Source organism: Balaenoptera borealis (genome assembly GCF_965194805.1).
Source record: "Balaenoptera borealis genome assembly, chromosome: 6".
NCBI lineage: Eukaryota > Metazoa > Chordata > Mammalia > Artiodactyla > Balaenopteridae > Balaenoptera > Balaenoptera borealis.
The window spans coordinates 20,170,036-20,188,455 of record NC_138863.1 but is presented as its reverse complement, the minus strand read 5'-3'; the positions used below and the strand labels follow the sequence as shown (position 1 = coordinate 20,188,455).

The 18,420-nt window shown below is 44.8% G+C and overlaps 2 long non-coding RNA genes across 5 annotated transcripts in view; one reads left to right on the top strand and one right to left on the bottom strand.

The window, feature by feature from the left end:
* The first annotated feature begins 140 nt into the window (after positions 1 to 140).
* Positions 141 to 18,420, top strand: part of LOC309631372 — a 19,736-nt gene continuing 1,456 nt past the window's right edge. The window contains exons 1-5 of one of the 4 annotated variants that reach the window (XR_014246222.1): positions 141 to 2,527; positions 5,641 to 5,786; positions 8,920 to 10,120; positions 17,188 to 17,305; positions 17,726 to 17,835. This is a non-coding gene — a long non-coding RNA (uncharacterized lncRNA). Of the gene's footprint in view, positions 5,787 to 8,919; positions 10,121 to 17,187; positions 17,306 to 17,725; positions 17,836 to 18,420 lie in introns of all 4 variants that reach the window. The other 3 variants (XR_014246223.1, XR_014246224.1, XR_014246225.1) reach the window with 3 other exon arrangements.
* The window catches only part of LOC309631380, a 24,929-nt gene continuing 16,638 nt past the window's right edge, over positions 10,130 to 18,420 (bottom strand). The window contains exons 2-3 of the long non-coding RNA XR_014246235.1: positions 14,557 to 14,673; positions 10,130 to 13,066 (exon numbers count right to left, since the gene is read on the bottom strand). This is a non-coding gene — a long non-coding RNA (uncharacterized lncRNA). The remainder of the gene's footprint in view (positions 13,067 to 14,556; positions 14,674 to 18,420) is intronic.

The following is an 18,420-nucleotide window of genomic DNA, read 5'->3' as shown; positions in this document are numbered from 1 at the left end:
CGGCAGAGGTGCCCGGGAGCTTCTCCAGAGACCGGGGGGGGGGGGGGGGGGGCGGTGGTGGTTGGGGGGGGGGGCGAAGCTGCAGGGGAGGGGCAACCTCGCCAAACCCCTGCAGAAAATGCCTGTGGTGCAACTGCTCCCTGGAGACGGCACAAGTTGCCTCCACAGCTTTTCCTTTCGGGACTCGTTTAACATTTCAAACAAAAATAAAATAAATAACTGCAGTGTTTATGGAAACCTAAGCCCGAAACGAAGGCGACTGAGGAGAAAGTGAAGTGGAAGCAGGCCAGGAGGGGGTTTGGAGGATCCCCCTTTCCTAGGAGTTAGCAGTTTTGTGCTTCCATTTGTCAGCACTTCTTACTGCACCCGTGCACTTTCTCCCCTAGCAACCCCTCCACTGACATGCACAAACACACGTGCGGACACGCGGGCGTGGCATGCATGCCCACGCGCGAGCATGGGCACACACACAGGCACCCACACCCATCTCACATCCCAGTGGGAGGCACACACTTCAGACACCATCTCACACATAGCTCTCTCTTCCTGGAAATGCTTCCACTCTCTTTCTCCCATATCGTCTTGGCTTTTAAAAAACAAAAACAAAAACAAAGAACCCCATTAACTAGTTCCGGCCAGATGGTATACATGACTTTTTCACTTCAGTACAGTGAAGTTTTGGCCTTGATCTTCACTCGCAATAGACCAAGCCAGACTTGTTTTCACGTTGGTAAGACATTCCCAAGTCATGGATCCCAGGAGGTGGGAGAGTGGGCAGAGGCAGCAGGTCTCTGCAAAGGAAGACTTGCATAATGCTTTGCCTGTGATTTGCTTATCAGTACCTTAAATATATGCAGACCTTTTTCTTTTGGTATCCAGACTCCAGCTTGGGAGAAAGGCTTTGCCAGAAGCAAGGATACTGTACAGGAAAGTGGAAGAAAGAGGTGAAAATGTAAGGATTTCCTAGAAGCCCATGCAAAATTTCCAGGCCTTTCTCAGAAAGCACAGGTCCAAAAGCCTAGCCCTCTGCTCCTAAGGAAGTTGGAGTGTTTCCAGGAATCCAAGTGTCCAGAAACTTGGGACACCTCAGCCTCTTTACCCCACTGGTAAAGGGACCTTCATGCCATTGACAACGCAGATCCCAAAAGCCCTAGATTTCCTCCTGGTTCCGGGTCGGCATCGCACCTCAGCAGGGCTCGCTGTTCACCGACAACCATCAACCCCTGTGTGTAAAGTCCAGTCTGTAGAAGCAGAGAGGGCTCTTCATGTCTTAAGCCCAGGGCCTAACATTAGTGACCATCGGGAAACGCAGAAGATACACATGGCAGTTTTGAAGAACTGAGACCTTGCCCCACAGAAGAGCCTGGGCCGGTGTCTAAAGTGCACTGTGCACCTGCAGGCGTCAGACTCCTTATTCATTTTAGCTTAGCTGGGTGACCAGCGACTTTGGGAAAGGACTTCTCTTGAGTCTCAATTTCTTCATCTATAAATTGAGAACGCCACCTCACAGGATTGTGAGGCTTACATTTAAACAGGATATTTTTATTTTTTTAATTTATTTTATTTTGGCTGCGTTGGGTCTTCGTTGCTGTGCGCGGATTTTCTCTCGTTGTGGCGAGCGAGGGCTACTCTTCATTGGAGTGCACGGGCTTCTCATTGTGGTGGCTTCTCTTGTTGTGGAGCATGGGCTCTAGGCATGCAGTAGTTGTGGCACGCAGGCTCAGTAGTTGTGGCACACAGGCTTAGTTGCTCCACTGTATGTGGGATCTTCCCGGACGAGGGCTCAAACTCGCGTCCCCTGCATTGGCAGGCAGATTCTTAACCACTGCACCACCAAGGAAGCCCATAAACTGCATATTTTTAGCAGAATGTACCAGGGGGCCAGCAAGGTACTCAAGGTGCTTTTATTTACATTTATTTCTTTTCCTTTCTTTGCCTTCTCCCTCTTTGAATAACTGCTGCAAAGGCTTTCAAGAGAGGGGGCAGTAGATCAAGACCTTTAATGATTTCTAAACAGTGTTCTATGATGAATACATTGGTATTTTTACGTACCCTACAAAGTGAAAAAGTTGTGTTGGTCAATGTACAAAGTGTGTCCTTCCAGATCCCCAGGGACTTAGATCAACTTCCGTGTTCCCAACTCTATATTCCTTCCATCCCTCAAACCACCAGGCAGAGGAGAGAAGATATTTCTCATTAAACCCAGGGCCATAAATTTGTCGTGGGTGCATCTTTTTCCTGGTTTGAGTCATCTGTCTGCAATTAACTAACCACATGAATAGACAGTCTAATGACCTCAAGGGCAGGAGATGACCTTGCTCCTTCACCCTCACATCCCTTGAGAAGGATCTGCTCTGTACACAGCACAGGAAATACTGGACATGGTGCTTCTCTTCAACTCACTCTCAGAGATGAATGACAGCCTTAGAGAAGCACAAAAATGCCTACAATACAAGGCTGACTCGGAAATTGGGCTGCTCAGAGAACATTTCAAGGAGAACCTGGCATGTACTGTCAAGTCTGAAAAGTGAGTAACGTGTTGATATGGGTATGGATAGATATGTTTGAGGAAGCACCAGGCAGAGGGAACAGCTGGTTGCAGGGATGAGGGAACACGCTTGCCTGAATCCTCAAGTCCCTTCAGCAAGTCTTAGGAGGTAAGGCCGGAAGGTTGTTTAGCTGGGGATTTCCTTCAGCCCCTCTAGTCTGGCTCTCCACTCTTCTTTACCCTGCTCTGTGCCCCTGATGCTGCCTCTGGGCTGCACCGATGTGCTCCCTTGCCTGCTGGCTCCTGCTCGGGGCTGAGGGAGGAGGAGGGGCCCGGGGATATCTTCCCTAGGTTCCCCTCTTGCCAGGCTGCTGGGACAGCAACGCTCTCTTACGGCCGGGACACTCATAGCTGCTCCTGTCCCTGTGCACCCGGGAGTGGCAATGCCTCTGATGTTGGATATCGTCAGAGACAGCAAGAGGCTTCACCATCCCTTGCTGATTTCCTTTAACCCCGTTCTACCTTGTAGATAATCTCTTCCTTAAATTCTGTACTGTGTTTCAGCCCACACACCCTTTCTTCCTAGCAGATGGTGGTTGATACAGAGACTTTAGGGCCACATGGCTGAGGCTACTAAATGATGAGACTGGCGGCAGCACATGGGGAACCGTTTCTCTCCTCGCTGTGTTCTGGGCACAGTCATGGGTACTCAGCACATGACCAGTCCTATGGAGAACTCAAAACTCCTAGGGCTGACTTGCAAAAGAGACCTTTGGAGCCATCACCCCAGGGGAGATAACCTAGGTCAGAGAGACTGTTATGGAGCGGGTGCAAGCAGACAAATGCAGGAGCTGGCAAAGCAGACAGAGGTGCTCCTCCTGCTGCAAGCAGGCCAGCCCAGTGGTGGTGGGGTGGCCCTCACATCCCAAGTCCCAGTGGAATTCTCTCCTCTGACGTGGCTGGTTTGACTCAGCACTGCTGGGAACCACAGACCATTCCTCATTAGCATTTATGAGCTCATTATAAGCTTCCAAGAAAAACATCAACAAAGGGTGCAAAGTTCCTCTAGAAGGGCTTTTTAATCATTTTTGGTTTTTTGGAAAAAAAGTTACTCTTGCTTCAAATAAAGCCCTAATTTATAGAATTCAGACATAGTGAGGCAGAGCTCCATTTCTCTACTTCAACTCCCTTTGAAGTAGTTTTGGGAATGAGCAAAAAGTCACACTGGGAGAAAAACTAGAGCCCATGGCCACATCTTTTCTGGCATGGCTCCAGTGCTGGCTTCTTGAGCCAGCCCCACCATACAGATGTACAGGCAGGGCTGGGGTACCAGAGGCTGCAGTACCTAGTGGAGTGAGCCAAAGACACAGCATCTCAAGGTACAGATTAAAATCCCAGCTTTCATGCTCACTAGCTTTGGGCTTTGGGGTTCCTTCCTCAATCTCTCTGAGTTTGGGTTCCCTTTTCTATAAAATGGGATGAGGGGTGTATCTAACTCACTGTTTTCTTGTGATGGGTATATAAATGGTAGCTGAACCAGAATAGAAAGTAGGAGAAATGGGGGCCAGAGAAAGAAAAGGTTTCCATATTGAATCAAATCTTCTTTCACCATAGTAGGCTATCTCCTTGTGGGAGGGATGCTGAGAATTCTCTGTGTATTTTTAATCTATAGCAATATACACCACATTGAATATGGATCATAGGGCAATTGCACTAGAAAAGCCTAGTTATTTTATGCAAAAATGACTTCCTAGCACACAACCTCTCTCTCCTTGCCAGACCACCTGCCATGTGTAGAATGAAGACAGACGGTATTCTTACCACTCATTGGCATTTCAACCTGGCCTTCTCCTTCCTAGAATCCCACTGCTCTCCAGTTGTCTGTCTTCCCAATAAAATCAATTAAACAAACATGTATGTACCAAGTCTGTGCCAAAATCTTCATGTGGTACTCCCATCATTTTCCAAAAGGTCTTTTTTCTTTTTCTTTTTCCCAATAGCTCTTAAGGTAGATGTTATTGCCCTCTTTTTAGAGATCAGGAAACTTAATATATGTCAGGTAATGAGTGACCCAGCCTCCAATCCCCAAGTGAGATCAGTATCAGGTTTTTCTCACTATATCACCAGAGTTTCCATAACTGATCATAAGACACAGGTAGTTTCTCCAGTCTGATCCATTGAATTCATACCTTACCCCTCCCCCTACAAGTGAAAAAAAAATTAGATGAAGTAGACTGCATGGTCTTTACATTAAAAAAAACCAAAAAACAAAGAACCCAGCTCCATTCTTCTAGCTAGAGCCTGGGTAAAAGTTAGAGCATGTAATAATAAATAACTCATCTTTATTCAGTGTCTACTATGTACCAGGCCTTTGTTTCAAGCACATTTTATGTGGATTATCTCATTTAATCCTCAGTCTAGCTCTATGAAATAGATGGTATTATTACCCCCATTTTAAAGATGAGGAAACTGAGGCACAGAAAGGTTAAGGAATTTACCAATTCCTACTGCTAGTAAGGTGGCTAGCATTGGAGTCCTGGCATTTGCCCTTAAGCTGTGTTCTCAACCACTCTACCATCTGCAGTAAGGTGGAGCTGATTTCATGGGGGCTCACTCAACTAGTAGAATGTGCTTTTGTTAAGAGTCCTGTGAACCCCATGGTCTGTTTGTGAGATAATTATCCATCAGTTCACCCAAATCACAGCAATAATAGTTATAGCTCCCACTTACTACATGCCTATTCAGTAGCACACACCTAAACAAGAAAACATTCATCTTCATGAAAATCCTGTGAGAAGTGTCTTATTAGCCCCATTTTCCAGATTCTTTGTCCAAAGTCATATGGTAAGGAAATGGTGAAGCAGGAATTCCAACCCAAATTTGTTTTTTCTGAAAATCTATAGAGTGGAGTTGAATCCTAAAGAATATACTTTTTCTGTATTCTTTAGTTTCCAAAGTGATTGGTTATTAAAAGCAAACCAGCAACAACTTTGAGTGTAAAATAAACTCATTTCAATTAACTGATAAATAATGGGGACTGCCCCTTTCATACATTTAAGTTATGAGACACCCCAGTATTCAGTCAATCAGTAGTTTTCTTTCATTGACCTCTTCCTTCCATATATTCTTTTCTATCTGCATGTCTACCTTAGATACAAAAGGACTTAGACCTATCCTGGGTGTCTCTTGGAATGGTGCCTTTTCTCTGGACCAGATCCCAGGAGGCCCTGGTGAGTGCCTTTGAATAATGTGGATACAGGGACATAACTATGGAAGGAATCCCATGCAGTGCCTAAAGGTAAGATCTACAGACCAGGGTTCTTTGCGGAAGTAAGTCATCCTTTTCCAAAGTTATGCATTTTTTTCCCCTCAAAGCAATAACTGCAGGCACAGTCCTCAAAGCAAATAGCTCTGTTACATTAGAGGCATATACAGCCAATTTTCCTATCTGCTTGTCAAGCACATTTTAAAACTTTGGCCGCCAATGAAGGGCCTTCCATGGAGCTCAGAACTCCAAGTCTCTGCTCCAGGCTTCTGGGATCATGCTCCTATGTGATGTCAATACCCTTAGGCTCCGCAGCTGACCCCCAAACATGGGTAGTTGGAAGAACTGAGCTTCAGTGGGCACTAGTTCATGGTTGGAAAACCCATTTTTCTCTCAACCCTTTTTTCAGTAATGTTTAATGTTTCTCAGGAATCAGCTTAAATCTCCTGATATCAGGCATCCAATCAATCATTCCATAAGAGTCACAGCTCCTAGCCTTCAAGATCCCAAATTTCCCGGATCAGGAAGGTCCAAAAGTGTCTGAGTTCTTTGAAAGCCTGGCTCAGTATGGATGTCCAGGTCTCTCTTAAGCTTGATGTAGAACTGGAAAGAAATGAGTGAACCGTGATGAAGGTAGAGAGAGTGACAGCCCCTGGGAAGGGGTGGGAAGGAAGCCAAAAACCTTATGAAAACTTGCTTACATCACTATGGTATTCCACTTGCTTTATTTATTTATTCAACTTTTTTCCCCCACCATGACTGGGCTGGAATAAAAACTATTTAGACACTAAAATAAAATTTGAACCCAGTTCAGATTTCTTTTTTATATATATATTTTTTGTATCCACCTTTTTTTTTAAACTTTGGGTTTGTTTGTTTATTTATTTATTTATTTATTTATTTATTTATTTATTTATTTATGGCTGTGTTGGGTCTTCATTTCTGTGCGAGGGCTTTCTCTAGTTGCGGCAAGTGGGGGCCACTCTTCATCGCGGTGCGCGGGCCTCTCATTATCGCGGCCTCTCTTGTTGCGGAGCACAGGCTCCAGACACGCAGGCTCAGTAATTGTGGCTCACGGGCCCAGTTGCTCCGCGGCATGTGGGATCTTCCCAGACCAGGGCTCGAACCCATGTCACCTGCATTAGCAGGCAGATTCTCAACCACTGCGCCACCAGGGAAGCCCCAGATTTCTAATCTCATGTTTTTTAAGCAACATCAGGCAGCCTCTTCATCATTCTCTACCTTATTTTTTCCTATCCCTTTTCTCCTTCCTTCCTCTCTCTCTCTCCCTCTTTATTTCTCTTTACTCTTCTAGTTTCTCTTCCCTATATTTTCTCCTCAGTAAGTAAATAATACAGAATGGCCATGCTTACTAAAGTTGCCAATGCCATTATTAGCTACTAGAGATGCTCCTAGGATGGTGGGAAGGTTAGGTAGGAAAGATCTTGATGACACTGGTTTCCTTCAAAGGAACATATTCATGGTAGGCATGCTATGGACACATTGCCTGTCCAGTACAACTAGCCTTGATTGTACCTGGTCCTTGGAGGATATATGGGCATATTTCCTGGCATCATCTCTCCTCCTTCTCATCTAGTGCTTGCTCCAAGTTGGGTTGAAATTTGGGCTTTGTAACATAAGTATCTCTCTCTGAGCAATAGAATAGACCAGCCCAATCCAACCTGACCCAGCTGAACCCAATCAGATGTTTGCTGTTGTGAAAGAATCTTGAGGAAAGTGTCAGGAATTTTAAATGAGTCCTCTTTATCCTTCTCTGTCTCCCCTCTCTGCCAGTGTTTATTACTAAATTGAGTTTCAAGGACAGTTTCTATCTGGCCCAATGCCCTATGCTCAATAATAGCCTGGGCTGGTACTGGGCTGTTACTATCCTATCCTTAAAGTGTAGAACACCAGGGAGTCTTTCCTTAACTTCTATTTGCTTTTTTTTTTTTAGCCCCAGCATTTAGAAGGATTCACTTGAAGAGACCTCTTCATTTCTTTTAGCTCTAAAGTTCAGTGATTCTGAAATAATGAAAGATGACTGAAGTGAACATACTGGTTTCTCTGAATCTCTACCTTAAGAATCTCAGTTGCAGCTCTTGAAATCCTTATTCAGCTTAGTATTGAACTGAATCTCCTGTGAAGCCATGTCATGTCTAGGGTTTTACTTTTGTAGTCTATATCTCAGTAGAAAAGTGTGAGAAATCCTCCCGGCCCACTTTATCCCCTGCAGTGTGTGCCTGTTCTAATCAAATTGTTGACAGTGTCATCAACTCTTCTCTAAGCAACTTGGGTTCACAACAGAATGATTCCCCTTCAATGCCAATCTAAACAAACGTCATCAACTCTCATCCTAGGGAGTATTAAAAACAGAAGAATTCTTTTGTGACTCTGAGTGGCTTTGTGACTTTCTTGGGGCAAGTGTTGGTCTCAAGCTTGTGTCTCCTAGTCATCCAAAGTGTGGGTGGGGCTTCCCTGGTGGCGCAGGGGTTGACTATCTGCCTGCTAATGCAGGGGACATGGGTTCGAACCCTGGTCTGGGAAGATCCCACATCCGCAGAGCGGCTAGGCCCGTGAGCCACAATTACTGAGCCTGTGCGTCTGGAGCCTGTGCCCCGCAACAAGAGAGGCCGCGATAGTGAGAGGCCCGTGCACCGCGATGAAGAGTGGCCCCCGCTTGCCACAACTAGAGAAAGCCCTCGCACAGAAACGAAGACCAAACACAGCCATAAATAAACAAACAAATAAATAAATAAATAAAATTTTAAAAAAAGAAAAAAAAACAAAGTGTGGGTGGGTCATGTCCCACCACAACTGTGGTTGTGAGCTCAGAAGATTCACTCAACTTTCATCATGAAGCAATAATCAAGCCAGTTTTATGGTTCACAAAGGGCCCCCATAGTTGTCATTGTATCTGATCCTCAAAACAACCCCGTGAGCTCAGAAAGGCAAAGGGACTTGTCTGATATCACACAACCAGGAATTGATTGCTTGGCATGTGATGCCAACTTCTGCACCACATGACCCTCCTGTTGATACTAGAGTGAATAAAACAGAACTAGGCAAGTATGTCTTCCCAAAGTCATCTGTTAAAAGCATGGACAGGACCTCTTGGGTTATCTGCTGGTTTAGGTTATCATGTATTGTGCCTCTTTTTACTTTGCAGGTAACTGAACGCTGAGAGCACCATCAGTCTTGATAAGCAGAAGAATGTTACATAAGGTGGGGGAAGAGCAAGGTTCTGAAGTTGGAGCGAGTCGCTGATCCTCTCATTGCTCTTGCTGTTCTACCTTGAGCAAAAGTGTATCTTATGGATACTCCATTTATGATTAAAACTAATAGCTAACCTTTATTAGGTGCTGACTATGGGCCAGGAGCTGCACTAATGCTTTATATTATACTCGTATAAAAAGCCTCAGAAGCCACAGGGTATTTGCACTTGCTGTTCCCTCTGCCAGGAACACCTTCTCCATATATACCTTGTGGCTCTCTCCCCTTCACTCCTTGTCCACATCTCTTTGAATGTTACGTGTTCAAAGAGCTCTTTCCTGACCACTCAATAAATGGCTCAAACCCTTCTGCTATCACTCTTTCTCCCTCTTACCTGGCCTTATTTTTCTTTATAGCCCTCACCATCATTATACTCTATGTTTGTCAACCTGCGGATGGTCTTTCTCCTCCCACCAGAATATGAACTCCTTGACAGCAAGGATGTCTTCCTCACCCACCAGCACCCCACCCACTGTATTTCCAGCACCTAGAACAGTGCCTGACACATATAATTTTACAGAGGAGGAACCTGGGGTTCTGAAGGAGTAAATCATTTGCCTCAGGTGATAACACAAGCAAGAGGTGGGACAGAGCCATGAACCAAGGCAGTTTGACTCAGGAGCCCCAGCCTCAGATCCTGCTTCAGTGTTCTCCCTCAGCCTCTTTAAGTACATCCCAAGGTGCTTGGGCTGCATAGTCTGTGTCCATCCGCTGTCCATTCAGAGCCTCCCAGACCAAAGAAAAAGGACCCCGCTCTCTCAGCCATCCTCCTAATGGTGACCTTGTTCTTCCCCTCCCAGGGAAAGGAAACTCTGTGTCAGCTTAAATGCCCCCTCTCTGTCGAGATCATCCACATCATCTCCCTTCCCACCACACACTGTTTACGCACATGGACCTGTGTTGATGCATATCACAGCCCCCTTAGTCATTGTTTAGCCATTACACTTTGCTGGGGTAATTTTCCATTCCTCTGTTTATATTGTACTTTTGCTTCTCTCCTCCTCCTCCACTTTTTTTTTTTTAATAAATTTATTTTATTTATTTATTTTTGGCTGCGTTGGGTCTTCGTTGCTGCGCGTGGGCTTTCTCTAGTTGTGGTGAGTGGGGGCTACTCTTCGTTGTGGTGATCGGGCCTCTCATAGCAATGGCTTCTCTTGTTGTGGAGCACAGGCTCTAGGTGTGCGGGCTTTAGTAGTTGTGGCTCACAAGCTCAGTAGTTGTGGTGCATGGGCTTAGTTGCTCGGCGGCATGTGGGATCTTCCTGGACCAGGGCTCAAACCCGTGTCCCCTGCATGGCAGGCAGATTCTTAACCACTGCACCACCAGAGAAGCCCCCTCCTCCATTTTTAAGGGCAGAGAAAGACATGTTCAGTAACACAAGCAATAATAGTTATAATTAAGATGGAAACATTTTGCCAAAAGGAGGATTTAGTTGTGATTTGTTGAATTCCATCCTGAGTGGATTATTTAAGAGTGAATTCAGGGCTCTTTTATGAGCCTTTCTGAACAAAGCAGTCTTCTGACACTTCTATCTCCAAGGGCTTTGTGCCAGCCTTGGGGGTTGGGGAGTGAGCTTGGCAAGGGAGCACATGTTTAGCAAGGCCTGGCTGCTGAAAAGCTTAAAAGGAGCCTTCAGGGGACATCCAGGAAGATCTTGCAATATCTCTTCTCTGACACAGTATCCTCTCCTGTGGTTGGTCATTGCTCTCAGTAGAGAACGGGACTAAATACCCTGCGCCTCCAGGCACCCTGTACTTCTAGCTCAGCTTCGTTTGAATGCTCCCTGACATGGGTCTGGAGTAATTTTCCATCCATGCTCTGTCTGGAACTCATTGCATTTCCCACATCCTAGGATTGGACACACAAACTAGACAGGGTGACGGCCCTAGCGATTAAGGGGAAGGTGCCCTGGATGAGAGCCTGATAGAGCTGAATTTGGGTATGAACTTGAGCTTTACTTCCAAGGCATTTTTCCTTGCAATCCCAATCTCCAGCCCATCCAGATCCCACATCAAGTTTGTTCAATGGCTGGGTGGGGATGTTGGCAGTGGGGACACAGCAGAGGGAGAAGTGGTGGTGGGGGGGGTGCGTGTGGAACCAAAACCTGAACTTCAACCACATCTCTCACGCTTCTCAACTCTGCTTGGTGCCTCAAGGGACTGACTATTTTCAGGTTGCATTTCCCAGGCTCCCAGAATCAGGTGGCTTCCAGCTGAGTTCAGCCAGTAGAAGGCACTTGATACAGATGGGAGGGAGGGAGGAAGAGAGGAGCCATGTTATTTCTCCTTCACCTTCTTCACCTTGGGGGTCTCTCCAGTAGCAGCTGCCTGTCTTCCTGGACTCCAGATCCTACTAGACAAGTGTGCTGTGGTTCCAGCTTCTGTTTGGTGGCCCCAGCCCTTGGGTTCTGATAGTCCTATCTCCTCCTTTGTCCCTGCAGCCTACAGGCAGTAGCTGCATCTTGCTGTTGCTGTCTTCTGATTTGCCTCATTATCTCCTGTCTGACTTCTCAGCTCTTCTATCACCTGAGTAATTCCCAGTACTAAAATCACTCTGTTTTAGATACTCAAATGTGACTTTCATTATTTTTGGTTGGACATTGACTGATACAGAGAGATTTGTCTTAATAAAGCTAGGTGAGCATTTTCTTTGTGTCAATTTTTGTTTCCCCTTATCAGCAGAAGACACAGCATAATAAATATGAGCTCATCACTCTAAGACTACACAGTTGTGAAAATGTGTATGCTTTTATTTTTTCTCACACCAGAGTTTTATGAAGCAAAACACCAAAAGGTCTTTTCAAAGTAAAGGGCCTTTAAGAGTAAAGAAGTTTAAGAAGAAAAAAGAAAAAGAAGTAAAGATGGCTAAGTCTCTTGTTTTCTCCTCTTTCTTTTGAAATCAAAGTGTTTTCACTCTGTGTTTTGAATATGATTCAAACTTTCTTTTCTATCTCCAGCCCTTGGTTTGGAAGGAGAGAGAGAGAGGGTGAGGGAGAGAGAAATCAGCCCAGCAGGCAGCAAACCTAGTGTGCAAACATTATTTGTGAACACTGTGTGCTTGGGTAAGCTGGAATTATTCAGCTGAGAAGACGTGAACCCTCCTCCACTTATTTGGGCTTTGGGATCTGACCTCATTTGGGAGCTGAAATTCAAGGGAGAGAAAGAAGAAAGGGGAAGGAGGGGGACAAAGGAGAGGGGAGTGGGAGATGGAGCACATTCTCCCTTGGCGATGGGAAGTTATTCCTTTGTCAGGAAAGCAGTTCATTTTTGAAGGCCAGATGTCTTCTTCATACTCAGGTGTGAAGTTGGCTTAGGAAGTGAGTTTAGCTTGCCTGTGTGCTTTTACAAATGTGTTGGCTGCTCGGCAAATTCAGTACAGAAACATTTTAGGTAAGCAGAAGAGAAAATTATATTTTAAAAAGTTGATTTAGCAGAAGGTCAGAGTACAGAATCAAGAATGGAAAAAGGATATTCTATGTTCTGGGCTTTAAAAAAGTGTGTGTGTGTGTGTGTGTATGTGTGTGTGACACACACTAATTTAGACCAGCTGGGGTGATCTCACAGGGACCCCATGAGCCAGAGCTGTCGTTTCTCCATGGAGAGCACATCTCCCCTGGAAGTGTGTACTCAGGTGCAGTTGAAGGGTCTGAGGTCATGGCTGTGGCCCTGGCCAAGATCCTCCCAGGCTTCAGCCTCTGCTTCATCTAGAGAGCATTAGTTGAAAGCCATCCTTCAGAGGTCAGAGCCAGACCATGAGTCCAATGTGCATGAGGACAGCATGAATTAGCCTTGGAGACCAGTGGGCCTTGTTAATCCAGACGTTGTCTTTCTTCTTGGAGAAGTTGGATGTCTCTTTTCTCTCTTCCTTCTTCCCTGGTCTTTGAGAGCTCAAGTGGTAAATTTCTCTGAGGTAAGTTATGAGGAACTTCTTCAAAGAAGCAGAGATAAGACAAACATTTCCTTAGACTACTCCTCCACCTCATTCTGCTTTTCCAAAGCTCTGGTGGGCCCTGGATTCATCCAGAATCCAGGGTATTGTGCTTCCTAAAAAGGCCAAAAAGACCTGCTTATGTTGGAAGTAAGGATAGGAAGAGAAAAGATAGTAAAGGAAGAGGGATTTCTTAAAGGGGTGCATTATAGGCTCCTACACCTGCAAGGGACTAGAAAGGTCATCTCAGTTGGTCACTACATTTATTCAAACAGTATTTATCTTCTTGAGTTTACCAGGGGGCTGTATGCCCTATAAGAGCTGTGCTTTGTTTCTTCTGTTTACTGCTGTATCCCAGGTTGAGCTTGGGAGATGGGAGAAGAGGTCTGGAGTCACCCCAAGATTCCAACAATACAATGAGCAAATGTAGAAAAGTACTTGTTATTTTCAAAAGGCTCACACATACTGTTTAAAAAGAATTGTGTTGTCTCTATTTAGAGAATGGTGGAAAAGTAAGGGAAAACTTACTGAACACCTACTATGGATAACTCTTGGACTTTCATCCAAGGGATTTTCACAGAGACAGAGAATCAGAGCTATCGTTTTCTGGGGCCACAGTGACCACTGAAGACTTGAAGAACTCGGCAGCTCAACAAGAATCAGAGGGCTTAAAGCATTTTTTATGAACTTTGTGCCTGCTTGTGAAAAGACACCTTAAATTAGTAAAGTGGACTGGGTGGGGACCATGGCAAAATGAATAGCACATGTCCAATCTAGAGGGGAGGAAAGGGCCTTCTTTGTATAAGACGTTGGCTCCAGGAGGAGTGTACATCCAGTGAGGCCAGATCTTGAGATGTTTCAAGACAAGACAGAAAGTTGGTATTTATGTAAAATATCCTGATTTGATATGCTGGTGACCAATTAAAACAATTAATACAGTTGACAAAATAAAACATGCTTGCAGATAGGGTCCTTCTTGCCAATTTTTTGTCTCTACACTAATGAAATTCAGGCTGCCCCATAACAGTCTACTCTGTCACAGAAATTCTTTTCTGCCATTAAAAAACATTGTTTTCCATGGAATTTAAGAAGGATTTTCATGAGTTTGGGGGCAGAAAACCTAGTGACACAAAGTGATGCTGAGGGTCCTTTTTATTTCTTGTGGCTTATGGTTGTCATCCCAATTCCCTGAGAGCCCTAACTTCTGAATCCTGCATAGTATGTGTCACTGTGCTGGGCATAGAGAGGGCACACACTAAGTATATGTTAATGAAATAAATGTGGATTTCCTCTAAGTCTAACTAAATGGGGAACTGGAAGATTTAGGGTGGGTGAAAATGATCTAATCATTAGTAGTCAAAGATTTCTGTCTTCTTTGTCTCCAGTTCTCTGAAGCTTGCATTAGATATCTATGGCTGGGTAACAAATTACTTCAAAACCTAGGTGCTTTAAAGAACAAACGTTTGTAATCTTACACTTTCTGTGGATCAGGAATCCAGGTACCTCTTAGCTGGGTACCTCTTCCTTAAGCTCTCTCATAGGCTGCAAACCAGGTTTTGGCTGGGGCTGTGGTCTCATCTGAAACATAGACCCCAAACTCACTCACATGGTTGCTGCAGGACTCAAGTTCCTCATGGACCTTTGGACTGAGGGTCCTTTGTTTCCTATTGATCAGGGGTCTCCTTCAGTTCTTTGCAATGTGGGCTTCTCCATAAGGCAGCTCCTAAAAGGGAAATTGGTTTCCATTAGAACAAACAAGCAAGGGAGAAGGTAAATAAGTACAAGACAGAAGCCAAAGTCTTTCCCTTAACCTAATCTCAGAAGTCATATCCCATCACTTTTTTCCATATTCTATTTATTGAAGGAGACTCACTAGATCCACCTCACACATGAAGGAAGGGAATTCTGCAAGTCACAGGACGGTCATAGCAACAGAACCACGAGGATTTGTACCTTGATATTTTCTTCCTGCTTATTTCTTAGCCTTTCTTTCTAACCTAGAATTGCTATGGGGTCCTGGGAGTTTTCATACAAACTCTTTCCAAAAAATTCTAGGAATTGTAAGTATTTTTTTCCTTTTCATTCAACTCAATTCCATAAAAAAAAAAAGATCAGAGAGACAAATAAATTTTAGAATTTAAAATTTAGAATTTTGTATCTGGTGTCCAGATCAGATGATCTTTGGTCCTGTAGTGACTGAGCACCTGAGAAGTGGAAGACAATGTTGTTACAGTGTTTTCTCTGTTATATCTTAGGCATTGGCTAGTGCAATGGGCAAACCTAAGTAAAGCTGGGATCAGAACCCCAGGTAGAATCTTCATTGGAGAAACTCAATATATCTGAACAGAGTGTAAGGCCAAGAGTCTGTGTCAAGAGATAAACATTTATGAATCTGATGTTATTCCAAAAGGCAAGCGAGTAGGAGCGCCATTGGCTGAAGTGGACACCAATACTCATATCCAGACAGTCTTTTCAGGCAGGAATGATACCTTGATTACTGGAGGTTCAAGGGACAGGCCATCAGTAAGAATAGGCAGAAAGCTGGCTTTGGATGGCCTGGCAGGGACTGAGTTAGAGGTCAGGGACAGGCATCCCAGATGCTAATGAGACTGGGCTTCAAGGAAGTTTCCCTGGGGAGACTGGGAAACAAGCCTGGATCTCAATCACTGAAGATGAATACACAAGACAGAGAAGCAGCTTAGGAGAAAACTAGGGCTTATGACAGAGGTTTGGTCAAGAAATAGGTAAGAACCTGATTATTGGGGAAGAAGATAGCCCCAGTCAAGTTGGACCAGTAGCAAGACAACAGCATAGACAAAAAGCTGACCACTGCCAGAAACCAAGATTGGTCTCAGAGTTTGGCATGGGACTGAGACTACTGGTTGAGATCAGGCAGTCTCACTTGCCAGAGGGGAGAGTAATGCAGGAACCCAGAGCCAGGAGAGACATTAAACCCTGGCGACCTTGTGACCAATTGCACTCAATGCCCTCTGATACCTCATGGGAAAATCAGACAAATGCTATTCTGAGAGGCAATTAGCTTTCATGATTTCCTTCCCCAGTCGAACATCAGCATGAAATTGGAGGCTTGGCTTCCAAGCTCCCATCTGCCTCTGTTCCCTTTCCCTCTTGTGAGGCAGGGTGAGAAAAAGGACACAACAGGACAGAGTGAGGGGGGTGGGATGAGGGAGTGGATGTGATATACACGGTCGGTCTTCTCTACCTCTTCACAAGCTACTCCTCCAGCTCTGGAATATTCTTCCCCTTTCTGCCAAGCCACACTCTCCACAGGATGCAAACATTTAACTCTGCTTTTGGCTTTTCCAGAAATCATCCCAAATCTTCTCTTTTCCTCATTCTCCCTTACCTCTTCCACACCACCCACGGCCCCCCCATCAACATCTGGCTTTTACTCATGATGTTTCTAATTATGCAAGTTAATTCATTTCCTTTCATATTTTCCCAACCTGCCTGTATTTTCCTACCCTGTCCCTCACTACCATGGATGGAATACTCCCCCTGGACAGGGTCATGGTTTTTCCTTCTTAAGCAAACCTCCAGTGCCTACGCTGGGCTCAGCCCACAGTTAATTCTCCAATAACACAGTTTAATGGGCTCCCTGGTTGAAGGGGAAAAAAACAAAAAACAAACTGCCTTTCTGGAACTCTTTGATCTGCTTGATTTGCATTAAATTTCTGGGCACAGTAATTTCTTCAAATTTGCAGCATTTACTGTCCCCCTACACTCCTATAATACTTGTGCTTTATCACAGCAATGGAATTAGGAGTGGCTTGAGGGTAGGGGTTAGAACACAAATGTTTTCTACTGCTCATAGAAATCAGCACAGTATGGGCACACCCTAATTGCTAAAGAAGCCCTTGCTGAATGAAATGGAATTTTCCTGAAGTGAATGCCTATCCTATCTTTAGGACTGGACTTTCATGATAAAAGAATCAGGAGATTTGGCTGAATTTTCCACTATTTAACTCGCTATGTTGAGGTCATGTAGAAACAACCTTTAAGAACATAATGATCTTTTAACAAGTCCATCTCTGAAGTCAGGGTTTGTTACTAGACTGTGGGCAGACCACTGCTTTACATTATATACTTTCCTCTGTTCTTTCCAGGGTGAGGGAAGATTCTGGGGGGACAGTCTGACTCTGGTTATCTACAAAGTTGAATTATGAAACTGGCCCTTTTGAACTATACCTCTTGCAAATAAAGTGATTTTTCCTAGAATGAATTGAAATGACTGAAGAATGCCAAAGCAACCAGGGATATTTTCTCATGCGGGTCAGGGATGCTTGGAGAACACCTCACACCAGTCCTCAAGATCTTTCCTGAGATCCTCTAAGGTACTGCTGATCTGACAATGGGCAGGAGGTGGGGAGTGAACATGAGGAGGTCTTGATATATCTGAACGCACTTGGCTCTAGCATGAAGCTCACACGCCAGCTTTGTGGATTGAACAGATTAAGTGTTTTGGGGAAGTGGAGGCACTGAGAGTCACCAGAAATCCCATCCCTGGCTTCTGTCCCACCTGAGTGCCTTACCCTTTCATCTGAGCAAGACATCAAGTCCTGCTGTTTGAGTTAGCTCTGCCCTGCTCCATGATTTCTGTTCTTTGTCTCTGTCCTCCGACGTGTGGGCTCATTTCCGTCCTTGGAGCACTATTGTTTTTTTGGCTTGAACAGTCATCCTGAGAAAACCTCAGTAATAGGGCCTTTGTATCATTATTTACTTTTCTAATGATATATGTCTTTCCTCTCCCAAAGGCTTGAAGACATCTAATTCCAATTGAAGTAACTGCATGGGGAAAAACAAGAGCAACAACAACAAACAGCTTCACTCTTCTGGGTGGAAACATGCAGTTGTACCAAGAGAGGTAAGGAAAAAGTGGCTCATATTTGGAGAAAGAAGTTGGAATAAGGGAGTGAGAGCAGACGGGCTACTTTGGTATCTGACGCAAGGGATATGAGAAAGTAGCCCAGTGTGTTAGTTGGAAAAGTAAGACTGTGAGGCCAGGCCCAGGAAAGGCCTTGGCATGGAGTCCCAAAGGTCTGGACTGGCTGAGATCCTCTTCTGGGACTTCTGATTTACTGTCCCATCCCCACTTCTATAACATTATGCTTTATCACAGCAACTGAATCCCAATACTTTTGGGATTCTTGAGGTGGTAGTAGCTGCTCTTGGAACTTGTCCTGCCCTGCCATCCCAGAGGCAGGCTGGGACTTTAAGAAACTAGCTTTGGTGATGAACCTGGGTTCCAGCCTTTCTTACTGTGAACTTGATTCAAGGGTTGATATATATTCCCAATCACGATGGCATTAGGCAGGATGATGCAGAGAGAGTCCAAGTGGGTGACTCAGTGGAAACTTTACCCATAACAATGATGGAAACCCCAAGGTGTGCTGCATACTGGTGGCCCTATTCAGAGCTCTAAGACCTGCCATGGAAAAAGCTCTGTTAC